The following is a 13,472-nucleotide window of genomic DNA, read 5'->3' as shown; positions in this document are numbered from 1 at the left end:
AGAGGATTTTTTCAAGAAGAATGCGAAAAAAAAAAAAAAGGAAACATGGTTGAAGAAATATCACAGGGAATAAAGTTCTTCCTTTGCATGTGGTCAACCCCAGTTTGATTGCCAGCAATATGGTCCCTCAAGCAATTCCAGAAGTGATCATTCAGCACAGAGCCATGAGGACTGCCAAACAGAAAACATTTTTAAAATTTTTTTTAAAAAGAACTTGTCGGTCATTATTAAGAAATACCTAAAGGAAAACTGGCTCTACATAAAACACTACCACATTAATGCAATTTTTAGTTTAAAATAAAAAAAAACAATGTTTAAGATAAATCAGATAATCTCTTAATGATCCTCTGCTAGAGTCAATGCTTTGCCTTAACCAGACAAATATTTATTCCAATAAACATAAGGCAGTAATATCTAATAGCAGATATAAATTTTAATATGAGAAACTAGGTTAAAAATAAAAGAGAGCAATGGAAATTAGGAGTCCATTTAGGAAACTTGATGGTTACAGAATAACATTGGTGTTGTGCTTGAAAATTTTAATAGAATCAGATATTAATATAAGGAAATGGTACTCTATTATATGATCTCTTGAGGGCAGTTACGATTCTACTGCTATAGAGAAGCAAATGACTATTCTACACTCGTATGTAAAATAATGTTTAAATTTCTCTGCTTAATGTTGCTTTATCTCTGAGGAAAAATAATATAAATAAAATTAAACTGAAACATAAATAAGAAAGTGGCTTATAAGAATAGAATTGGTTATAAGTTAGAGAAATTGAAAAGCAAGGCTTTCTATATAAATTTGTAAGTCATATGCTATGCTGTTCAATGTCTCTCTGTGTTCTGTGTATACCAATGAGTAAAGAATGAAGACCATTAAATCAATTAGGGTAAAGCTATCAAGAAAATTCACACTATTTTGCACTTTATTTAAAATGGGCATATCACTCTATTGTCTCTGCCATTCAAGCTAATTTAATAAGGACAGTCCTATATCAAATAGTTATTTCTTAAAAGCATTTTAATACCTAGTCTTAGAACTGATACTTCAGTATTTTTTATACGCTCTTTCTTGTTACCCAATAATGTTGATAATTAATAGTAGTTCAATACTTTGTTCTTTTTCTTTATTAGTTTAGTAGCAGTACTCAGGGAATACTGCTGGTTCTGGGCATTGGGATATAAGGTGCTGCAGATTGAACCAGGTCCACCATGTAACTTATCTCTCCAGCCCCCAGAGTTTAGAGATTTATAAAGTCTATGGTTTTATTAAATAATGCATGAAACTCAATACCTCTGAGAATATTACACTCAAGCCTCTATATCTGGAGAAGTTTTGGGGAACTTTCATTTCCAAAAGGAAGATGAAAAGCTTCTCATACTCCAGGGATGAGGCTATAATCAATTTCTGGGAGGGAGAATATAAAATAATTGTCCAGTGTTCAGAGTCAAGCTCCTGATATCATTTTCCTTGTACATACTTAAAGTCTTGATCAAATCACACAGAGAACTAGTAGTTTGTCCCCCATGTTTTCTTTTATTACAGCTTTCTAGTCATTTTCTGGTGACCTTGATTTCCCAGGGTTTTTTCTCTCCGTTTTTTCCTTCTATAAATGCAACTATACTTTCTTTCTTTCTTTCTTTCTTTCTTTCTTTCTTTCTTTCCTTCCTTCTTTCTTTCTTTCTTTCTTTCTTTCTTTCTTTCTTTCTTTCTTTCATTAATTTTTACAGGCCAGAGGAAAATGAAATGAATAAAGAAATACCTTCTAACCATTCATCTCAAATTGTGTAATATTGTCCCAAAAGTTTAATTAGAAATACAAGTATACTTTCTACTGAAATTGTATTCACCTATGTCTAAACAACAACAATATATACGGATATATATTGCTTTGTTTTTATAATTATTATTTTGTGGTCCAAAATATCTGAAATTTTAAATGTCAGAATGATATACATTTTATGATTTTTTCTACTCTTAAAACTTTTGTTCTGGCTTATGTAATATGTTTATAACACTGTTAAGGTCTCAGTGATCTATGACAAGTATTGTGTCTCATGGCCACCAAAGTTCTCATACTATTTTTTGTTGTTTGATTTTTATGAAGCAAGCATTGCTTCATGGCATTATTCAGGCTTAATGTACATAGCATTATAGTTCATATCTTAAAATGTCACTACATGATCTCTGCCACTACACTACACTCATATACATAAAATGTATCATTTTTAGCTAAAACTATACAATTATCCCTTTTGATGGCAATCTGATGATCCTCTTTCTTCTCTAATTTCAACTAATTTAAGGGATTTTGTGGCTGTTATTTTTCATTTACTTTGCCTTTTTATATTCTACATGTGGGTGAAATTGTACAGCAATTTTAAACAGAAATGTAGTTTGAGAGAAATGTAACTTGAGAGTAATTGCATTTGAAAGAAATGTAACTTGAGAGAAATCAGTCACTAATATCAATAACAGTTACTGCGCAATTAACATTTGTGTTTAATATCAGTGACCCCCACAATGTACTCAATAACAAAATATAAGATCTATCATGCTTGTGTTGGCATAATTTTACTAAATTCATGTGTAATTTTTATGTAATCCGAACCATGTATGATTATTTTTCATTCAAAAATTAAGTAGTCTAGATAACCTCCCCCCACACTTCCTAGGACATGTCACTTTTGCTTGTGGATTATTTCAAATTGAATTCTATAAAGCACCCAAAGAAACACAAATAACTTTCTTCACTCTTGAAGAATGAAAAGAGAAAGTAGTATTCTCGATTCTTTTTTGCTTTGTCTTTTTGCTTGGGGGGCCATATTCGGCCGTGCTTGGGGCTTACACCTGACTCTGCACTTGGGCATCACTCCTGGCAGGAGCTTGTGGGACCATATGGAGTGCTGGAATCAAATCTGGTCAGTTATGTGCCAAAAAAGGGCACTGCCCACTGTACTATCTCTCCCACCCCTTGCTTATTATTTTTACCTGAAACACTGTGTTAGAGAAACTATTCATGTGGCACAAGGGAAAATAATCTAATAAGAAAAATCTAAAAAATCTAAGAGCATCTGGTCTGTGCAGATGAGTCGATGTCCTTAAAAGAGTCTTCCTTGATCCATGAAGGCTCAGATCCCTGAATCATTCCTTACGGTACATGTACCTCCATCCACACTGGAACACTCACTCATGTAAGCTCCCAAAAATATTTCATAAAATCTGTGGAATCCCCCACCCCACTTAGTATGTGTGATATGAAGTTGATTGCTCAGCCAACCTGAGAGGGAAAGAAGGCCGGGGAAAGTTTCTTTTCCACCCAACATAATTAAGAGCTTTCAGAGTTGTATATTAGCATATAGCTTCAGCTCTAAGTTTGTTACAGCTTAATATACAGTTCAAACAAAATCATGCCAATATACATTACCCAAGGTAATTCAGGTATAATTTAAGCCGTGTGCCTACTTTTGTTTTGAAACAACTTGTCATCTCATGTCTAAGTACAGTACATAGTGAACAGTACAAACTGCATACATTTTCACGGCAAGGCTTTATTTGAAAGCACACAAAAATATGAAGCAGTCTCCGCTTTTCACAGAATTATTCTAATATCTACTTCTAAACATTGCATTCATTTCCATAGTCTTTGAGATCTTATGGCAATCCTCAAATATATTGCCTTTGCTGAATACCTAGCTCAATTCAGTATCTTTCAGTAGGAATACTAAATTTTCTTCCTAAATACTGAACCTGTAAACTAGCAGTCTCACTGTCTAGCCTCCTAGCACCTGTTGGTAAAATCCAAATATTCACATGTCAGATGATTGGGTTTTTTATCTGGGAGGTCTTCTCATCTTCCTGTGAGGAGTGTTTTGCCCATGACTAGCTGTGCTTCTTTTTATGGCCTGGATAATGATATTCATGGGAAACTGTCTGCCAGAGAACTAGGCTGAACATTGCAGAGAATCTGCATCACAATGTACTGCCCTCTTTTTACTACTGTGAGATAGGAGTGGAGCTGTAAGGGCATCTCCTACAACCTTCACTGTGTAGTTCATGTAGAAAATTGGTTTGGGTTCTGATTATTCAGGAGGATACCTCACAAGAATATTAATCAAGTAACAGTATGCACAATTTGTAACATGATTTTTTAAAGCTCCCTTTCAATTCTCAGCTTTTTTTCTTTTATAAGCAAAATATTTCCATTTTGAAAATTAAATGGAAGAAGCACATCACCTGTAAAATAACTTTTATAGGAGCATATGTTTCCATGATGAAATGAAAGGGATGAAGCTGTGATTTTTATGATTAGGTAAAGTGAAAGAAGAGAAAATACCACTTGATTATATTCTGTGGTGGTAAAATTGCAGGAAAATAAGCTAATGATGATCATTTTGTAGACTATTTGGTAGTACACACAACTAATTTCAGAACCACAGTCACCAATTTTATGTATTATAGAGGAAATACCGAAGAGATACCAAACAAGTAAAAACATTTTTCAAGAGAAATATTCATCAGTCAGCACATGCTTGATGATTCCATCCCAAAACTTTAATGATGAGGAAAACAGACACAATCCAAGACATATAAAATTAAAAGTCATGTGTGATAAACAAAGCAATTAAATAATGCCAGGTGTAACATATGGCAATTGCTACAAAGGAGATGTGCAATAAACTAGATGGTCATATAACTGTTATGGTGGATGTAAAAGGGAGAGAGGAGAGAGTTCAGGTGATTTAATAAATTTAATTGGTCATTTTCAATCTTGCCAACATGAGTAGTCAGTCAGATCAATAATGGAAATGACTAAGAGGTTGGAGGAAAAGAACTTTATTTGTTTTCATTTTTTCTTTTTGGATCACACCCAGTGATACACAGGGGTTACTCCTGACTCATGCACTCAGGAATTATTCCTGGCAGTGCTCTGGGGACATTATGGGATGCTGGGAATCAAACCCAGGTTGGCCATGTGCAAGACAAACGCCCTACCCACTGTGCTATCACTCCAGCCCCAGGGAAAGAACATTAAAGGGGAGTTCAGGACAGGTAACTGCTTCTTGAATGGTTTCTTTGACTGAGAATGATAATAGCATCTCTTGAACCTAATGTTTGGGCCCAGACAGGCATCAGGAAAAGCAACATTTGACCAGAGAACAAAGAAAAGTCAGATGAGCAAAGCACAAGCAAAGAGACCAGAAAAGAGAACAAAACCTTAAAGCATTAGTGACAAACCCAAAGGTGAGTGTGAACTTTTAGGAACAGAATCAGTGAGATACACAAGAATCTGTGAGGAACGCGGATATGCCTAGATATAGAAGATCAGTGAACTCAAATCTACCTTCTTAAATGTGTTAAATAGATAACTTTGATATCATAAGCATCAGGAGTTTTGTATACTGATTATACTTACAAAAATCAAAGGATCTAATCAGGAGTTAGCCAGTTTTATTGTAACATAATTAGGGATTAATTTAAGACTCCAGTTTCATAAAATTTTCTTTGATTAAGTAATGAACTATGAACTGAGGACCAAAATTTGAATTTATCTAGGGGCAAAGGCTAAAATAGCTTTGAAGATGTTTGAGGTAGAGAATTACAAAATGTTAGAATACAAAGAGAAATTCCTGACTACTCTGGCTTTTTAGAGTGGACAAAAAAAAAGCAAAAAACTGGTGAGCAGAAAAAAAATAATGTTGGGGTCTCAGCAGCAACCCTGAGTCTTTGACCAAATCCCCTGCCCCTGGAAGCAAGATCTCGCCTTGTTTACAAAGACCCAGGGGGCCCGCCAGCACTCCACACAAGCAGGCACTCTGGCTGAGGATGAGGGTTATGACTGTGCCCACCTACCCATATTGATAACCCAGCCCTAAGAGCAGGATATGTAAATCATTAACTGACATCTGTATGAGCCCTAGGAGGGAGGTGTGCTGTACCAGAGAAGAGAGAGAAGCGTGCTGTACGTGGGAATGCCTACCCCGACCAGTGTACATATAGGAACCCCTGGGTAGGGGCCAAAAAACAGAAAACTGCATGACTACCAGCCTCCGCCCCCCCTCAGTGGCTTTCTTTCTGGCTGCTATGTGCAGAGGGCCAGGGTACAGGCTTCTCCCCTACCCACTCCCTCCCCTTTAGGGAGTAATTCCAGCGACTTTGGGGGATCATACTCCAATTTGCCGGGGTCAACTGGCCAGGACCCTGACAAATTAGGATATGCTTATGGAAATTTCCAAAACTGTAAGTCTAAGAGTAAGTAGGATTTCATATTCTGTGCTGAGAGGTCTGGGACCTCAAGGAGAGAGGAGGGAATCTTACTTAATAAGTAGGAAATGATTTTACTTTATAAAACTGCCTCTAGATGTTCCCCTGCCCTAAAATACATTTTTCAATAAAAATCGTTGTTTCTGGAACTATCTTAAATCCAGTCAATCTGGATTCTTTTAAGTAATGGTAGCCATTTCTACCAAAGCCCATGGGCCTGCTTCACATTAGTTAGATAAATCAAAGTTAGAGGATATATCTTGCTATGGACATCTTGGTAAAATCTTATCTAGAAATTATGATGTAACAACCTGAAACATTTTTGTCAGTTTTTTGGTAGGGTCATATATGGTGGTACTCAGAGCTTACTCCTGGCTCTTTGTTCAGGGATCTCTCCTGGGGTGGGAGTGAGGGGTTCAAGGAAAACGATATGCTGAGGAGGTAACCTGGGTTAGTCATGTGTAAGGTGAGCACCCTACCTACCTTATGGAATATCTCTCTGGTCCCTAAAAATCTGCAACATTTTTATAAGAATATGAAATGACATTGATCGCAGCAGTTTTGAAAATTGTGGAGTGGTCTTGGTAACTAAAAAAAAGAGCACATGGAAAAAATAAATTGCTCCTATGACACAAACCATATTAGGATTTGAACTTTTACTCTGTAAACAATAAAAAAGCTTTGGAGAGTGAAATAATAGTAATTGATTTACTTATATTTACATTTTTCTGTGGTTCCTGTAGCAGAAATGTATTGACCATAGTGGATGAGACAGATGTAGATGAGGGGAAACTAACTGAGAAAGAACTCTCTTTGAAAGAACTATGCTGATGAAACATTACATAATAAGGGAAAAGATGCTGGTTCTGTGGCTGGAGATAGAGAAAAGGCTAAGAATATGGCTCTGATTTGATTCCTGATGCCACTTGGTTCCCTGAACACTACGGGGTATAGCCATGGGGTCCCAGAACTCCATCTTAGTGTCCTGGATATCCCTAGCACCACAGCGTCCAAGTAACATTGCATCCTTGGTCCTCCACATTCCTAGTCGCCTAAGAATCCCCTGGAAAAATTTGAGGCTATTGATCACTGCATAAGAAGTCTCACCCCAAATTTAATAAAGATATTGACTGTTTGAGAAATTTTCAGTAAGTAAGAGTGAAATTTATAATCTAGTTCTCATTTTACAAGCAAGTCACCATCAATATGAAGTTTCTGGATTCAGCAACACAGGTAATTCAGGGTTTTTTCATAGAGCTGTGGAACCCTCCTCTTCTTGATCCATGGCTATGCTTTTGGCTACACAGGATGTGAGATATTATTAAGATATTCTAGAAATGAGATGTAAGTGACCACTTTTGACATAACTCAAAAGAGACAAAAAGCATCAGAGACATAATTTTAAGTCAATCTGTGTATAGGTAATAAATACTATAAAGGGTAACCTTCCATAGAATGCTCAGATATATCTTCTGAAGATGAACAGAACAGACCTTAAAAGAAAGACAAGAAAAACCTCAAGATGTAAAAGTAAGTTCTTTGCTTCAACAGAAGTCATGAGTATGGGTGAAATATTTTTCACATGAATCTCATATCTGAAAACTAATCTTTGAAATATTTTGAAAAGAAACCAGTGGTAATTATAATTTATTATAGTTAATGAATTCTATAACAAAACCTTTATTTTCTAGTAACTGTGTAGGAATCTGAAGACATTAACATAAGAAATATTGAACTCAAAATAATTCTTCCCTTCAAAATTTTAATTTTACACAAAATAATATAAACTACATATTGGATGCAGTATAAAATATATGTTATTTTATTATTTTATTCTCTTATATAAGGGCTGGAGTTATAGCACAGCGGGTAGGGATTTGCTTTGCAAGCAGCCAACATGGCTGACCCAAGTTTGATTCCTCCGCCCACCTCTGAGATCCTGGCAAGCTTCCAAGAGTATCTTGCTCGCATGGCATCTGGCAAGCTACCCGTGGCATATTTGATTTGTCAAACACAGTAACAACAAGGTCTCATGATGGAGACATTACTGGGTCTGCTCGAGCAAATTGATGAACAACAGGAGGACAGTGACAATGATTCTCTTATGTAAAATGTTTGTTTAAGAACTATTGGCCACATTTAAAATTTTTACCTTTAAACTTTTAATTCTGAGTATTTTTCAAAGAACAAATATTGGCAATTACAGCAAATAAAAACTTTGAATTGTTTTAGAGCCAACTGTTGGAGCCTTAATTGCTCACAAACTTATTTGTAGGAAACTTAGATATGAACTATATATTTTAGCAAATTTTGAAAACAATGACATATTTCCAAAATATGACTATGATGCTTCTCTTAAAAAAACTCAAGAAATAAGTGTACTAGTGGTGTTTCTATGAAACCTAATATTAACAAGTATCATTTGTATCACTTGTCATCCTGTTATTCATCATTTTGCATGAGTGGGTACTATTAATGTCTCCATTCATCCCTGTCTCATGTTAGTGTAGCCCAATAGTGTCTGCTCGCTCCAGGAACATGAAGAGCCTTAAACTGTTTGTTTAAGGTTTTGACAAAGAAGTCTGACTGTCTCATAGGTGGGTGCCACATCCTTTTGATGTCCCATGGAATCCAGTTAGTAATAGTTCTAGTCCAGTGGTTGTCTCTAAATTGCCTTATGTGTCTGGCCCATCTGATTTTCAATGCTTTGGCAAACAAGACAGGGCCCATGATTCTTGATCAATGATGGAGGTTGAAACTCTGGATTCTTCCTCTCACTTGAGTGAAATGTGATATTCCAGGCACAGCTCTTTTGATTTGTCTTTGGGATACCCAAATAGCGTTCTCATACTGTTTTCATAGGGCCCAGGTCTTTGAGGCGTATGTTAGCCAGGAAGAATGGTGGAGTCAAAAAGATGTTAAGATATTAACAAATAGAAATGTCAAATTGGCATAAACAAGTCTCAATGCACCTTAAATTAAATATTTTACCTAAGACCAAACTATCATATTTTAAGAAACTGCAGTTCTGTTAATGTATTGCCATATGTATCTAAAATCCTAAAGTACTAAATATGCTTGAATAGCAATATACAATTAATTTCAAGTGAATACTACCGTATTCAACTTCACACTGGATGTGTCACAAAATTTGAGGAAAAATTCAATATCATCTAACTTGATATATGAGTTTCCACTTTATCACAGACCTAATTATATTGATTTTCATTTTATGGTATTATTAATATAACTATAAAAAAATTTGATAGAAATGTGTAGATGGGGCCTGTATAGATAGTATAGCAGACTGAAAGTTTGCCTTGCGCATGTCAGTTGTCCTGACCAGGTGATACTCCAGGTGGTCACGTGAGACCTGCCAGGTATAGGTCATTCCTGAATGCAGAGCAATGGGTAAGCCCTGAGTATCGCTGCAGGAAGCCCCAAAAATAAAATAAAAAACCAAAAAATCTGTAGACGGATTCAATCTAAACAATTTTATGTAACTCATATTTGAACATGGTTTATGTCTTTGCAACAATACATGCACTTCCCTGGAATTTATATTTAATGCATTTTAAACAACTACTTAACAAAAGGAAAAATGTTGAGATCTTACTTTCATTGCTGTTGCAAGCATCAGTAGTAATAGCATATCATAAATTGATTAATGTTTATGTTAAGCTATAACAGTAGATTCTATATTAAATGCTAGAATATAAGTCATTATAAAATCAGACATTTAAAATTAATGTGTTAGTTTTTCCTGGGGGGTTGGGTATGCACAATTCTGAAAAGGAGTGAAAGTGACATTCTTGAAAGCATAAGAGGCAGGATTTTGATCTGTTCAGTATGTTCCTCAGAAGAGAATGAAAAATGTAGCTCGGTTAGTTTTTTGTTAAATTATATATAACAAAATAAAACCCACCTAGAAAGTCAGTATAATGTAACTCAGTTTTTTTTCTTTTTAATATTATATAACAAAATTGAAAGTACAGACAGTCATTTTAGTCCTTTTTCGTGTGGCAGCCTAGTTCGGCCCTGAGATTTTTATCAGCCTCTTTTTGCTAATCCTTCTTAAGGTTGCCATATTGGGGGCTTTTTCAGGGTCAGGGGAATGAGGCCCATTGTTTTTACTGTTTTTGGAATATTGAATACACCATGGGTAGCTTGCCATGCTCTGCCATGCTCTGCCATGAGGGCGGGAGAGCTTGCCAGGCTCTCCAAGAGGGATGGAGGCTTTTAGAGTGGCCTATAGTTGCCCTTAAAGGTGTTCCCATAGTTCAGACCATATTTGAACACCATCAAATATGGTACGACAATTTTGGAAAATGTGTATTAAGTGTTTATAAAAAATGAACTAGTCCTTGACATCCCATTTGCTCTCAATGGAATGAACATCTCCAAAAGCAGCAGCTATGCGTACTTGGCTCGAGAAATCAACATGAGGGATGACTTGGCATCAAAACTCTGTAGGAAAAAAAGAGCATCGAAGAAGTGGTTAGGAAGATGAAGAACCTCTGGCTCCAGGCACATCTTTTTGACTTCCTGCACTAGCAGAGACCTGGCCCTAAGAGAACGCTATCCAGGTATCCTAAAGAGGAATCAAAAGAGCTATGCTTGGAATATCACATTTCACTCAAGTGAGAGAAGAAATCCGGAGTTCTGACCTCCTTCAACAATCAAGAATCAGGGATGCTGTCTTGTTTGCCAAGGTGTCAAAAATCACATGGGCTGGACACGTAATGCCATTTAGAGATGACCACTGGACTAGAGCTGTTACAGACTGGGTTCCATGTGACATCAAAAGGACGCATGGTGTCCCTACAAGATGGTCAAACTTCTTCATCAAAACCCTGAACAAACAGTTTGAGGCTCTTCATGTTCCTGGAGAGAGCAGATGACATTGGGCTACACTAACACGTGACAGGGATGAATGGGGACATTATTGGCGACCACTGGAGCAAATCGAAGATCAACGAGATGTCAAGTGATACAAGTGATGACAAAATAAAACCCATCTAGAAAGTCAGTCTCAATGCAGGCAAAGTCAGCTCCCCATTTTTTCAGCATGAAGCAGCTCCAGAAGTCAGAACTTCAACCATTTTCCCCTTAAAGATTTAAGGCAGTGAAATCTCTAGGGGGGAATATGATGTAGGCAGGCAGATAGGGTAGGCCTCTTCCCAAGGCAATGGGTAGTGAATCTCCTGGGAAGCAATAGTCCTGAGCTCATGGAGAACTAACTGTCAGTTTGTGACTGACCCTGTGAAGGCTGGATGTCCACAAGGATAACAGCAGAAGAAATAGAGACCAATTAAGAATCAGAGAGACATTAACCAGAAACTCCAAAGCTGTTCTTTGACACGTGACCAACCCCCTCCAACAGAAGCTCCTGAAGAAACAAAAGTCAGGAAAGGAATTTCATAGAAGATCATCACCACTCCCAACCCCCTTGGTAAACTTCCTAGCAATGAACTTTTACCTAGGTAGAAGCCCCACATGGGGGCAGGTTGGAAGAAACTCTGTAAAGGTCACCTTGAACAAAGGAAGCACGCACATACACTGCCTGAGCACATGTGTCACCCGCATCTACTCTTTGGAGATGTGTACTTTCATGTTTTCATGTTTAATGCTGTAATGTATGTAGGGGCTCCCTCTACCCTTGTAGAAGCCCAGGCTTTCTTTTGAGCAGGTTACTCTCCATTCTGGGCCGGAGTGATAGCATAGCGGGTAAGGTGTTTGCCTTGCATGTGGCCGACCTGGGTTCAATTCCCTCACCCCTCTCGGAGAACTCAGCAAGCTATTGAGTTTTCCACCCACATGACAAAGCCTGGCAAGCTACCCATAATGTATTCAATATACCAAAAAAAACAGTAACAACAAGTCTCACAATGGAGATGTTACCGGTGCCCACTCTAGCAAATCGATGAACAAGGAGAAGACAGTGCTACAGTGCTACAGTGCATGTGGATTAAATAAATAAATAATTAGATAAAATATTGATGCTCCAGCACCTCTAGAGTACTTTGGGGAATATTTAAATTCAAGGACTGAATCCCTATTAGGACTTGGCATAGTAAACAGGCTTCTAAATTACAAGATGAGCATTTGCACAATTAAATGTTCCTGCTGGTAACTATAAATATGCTTTGAATGAGAATATCAACTTTTAACAATTGCATTCAACCTTTCTATCAGTTCATTAATTAATTTTATTCTAAAGATTACAAAAAGGTATAATTATGAAATTGGAATAAAATTATATATGTGAGTAAATAAATTATTAGATATTATATTCTATTGACACCCATTATTTTCACCAAAAGGTTACCACTATTCACATTACATACAAATTAATTGGTAGATAATATAAGCATATTTTAAGAATTCAATTTGCACTGAAATATGATACCCAAAGTTTGAAAATAAATATGGGATAAGATGCACAAAATCAGATAAAAGGTATAATTTGGTTAGTCTTATTAATATTTTTTAGTTTAGTGTAGAAATTGTACTAGTAGTTCTAGATTACAAATATAAATAATTTATAATTATGTTTATATATTAAGATATATTTATCACAAATAAATAATTTGCTCTGTGAAGAATAATTTTGTCAAGTAAACATTTCACACTTACCAAATTGTTAAGTGCTTAATATATAAACCATGAAAGTATACAAAGTAAGGTATCACTGTATCACTGCCATTCTGTTGTTCATTGATTTCCTTAAGCAGGCACCAATGACATCTCCATTCGTCTTAGCCCTGGCATTTTAGCAAGTACCACATTGGAGACTCTATCAGGATCAGGGGTATGAGTTCCAGCATTGTTACTGGGTTTTGGCGTAACGAATATGCCACGGGGAGCTTTCCACATTCTGCTGTGCAGGCAGGACATTCTTGGAAACCTGCTGGGTTCTCCGAGAGCAAGAATTAGACAATAAGAGGTCTTTGGCAGCTGAAGAAAAAGTACGGTACAGTAAATATTTCTTTGCTAATCTGGTATTGCCTTATGATTTGAGCATTTTTTCAAATATAGGCAGGTAGGCCAAAATATAGTTAGATAGAATTAGCAGAGTAATTCCTTAGTGCAGAGACAAGTAGTCCCTGAACATTCCTGAGTGTGGCCTCTCACACAAAAAATGAGAATATGGCAGAAACACCAACCATAGCTATTACCTTTTGGGTTTATTTTTTTCCTA

The sequence above is a fragment of the Sorex fumeus genome, unplaced genomic scaffold, assembly GCF_029834395.1.
Source record: "Sorex fumeus unplaced genomic scaffold, SorFum_2.1 ptg000039l, whole genome shotgun sequence".
Taxonomy (NCBI): domain Eukaryota; kingdom Metazoa; phylum Chordata; class Mammalia; order Eulipotyphla; family Soricidae; genus Sorex; species Sorex fumeus.
Note: the sequence above shows the minus strand (reverse complement) of the source record.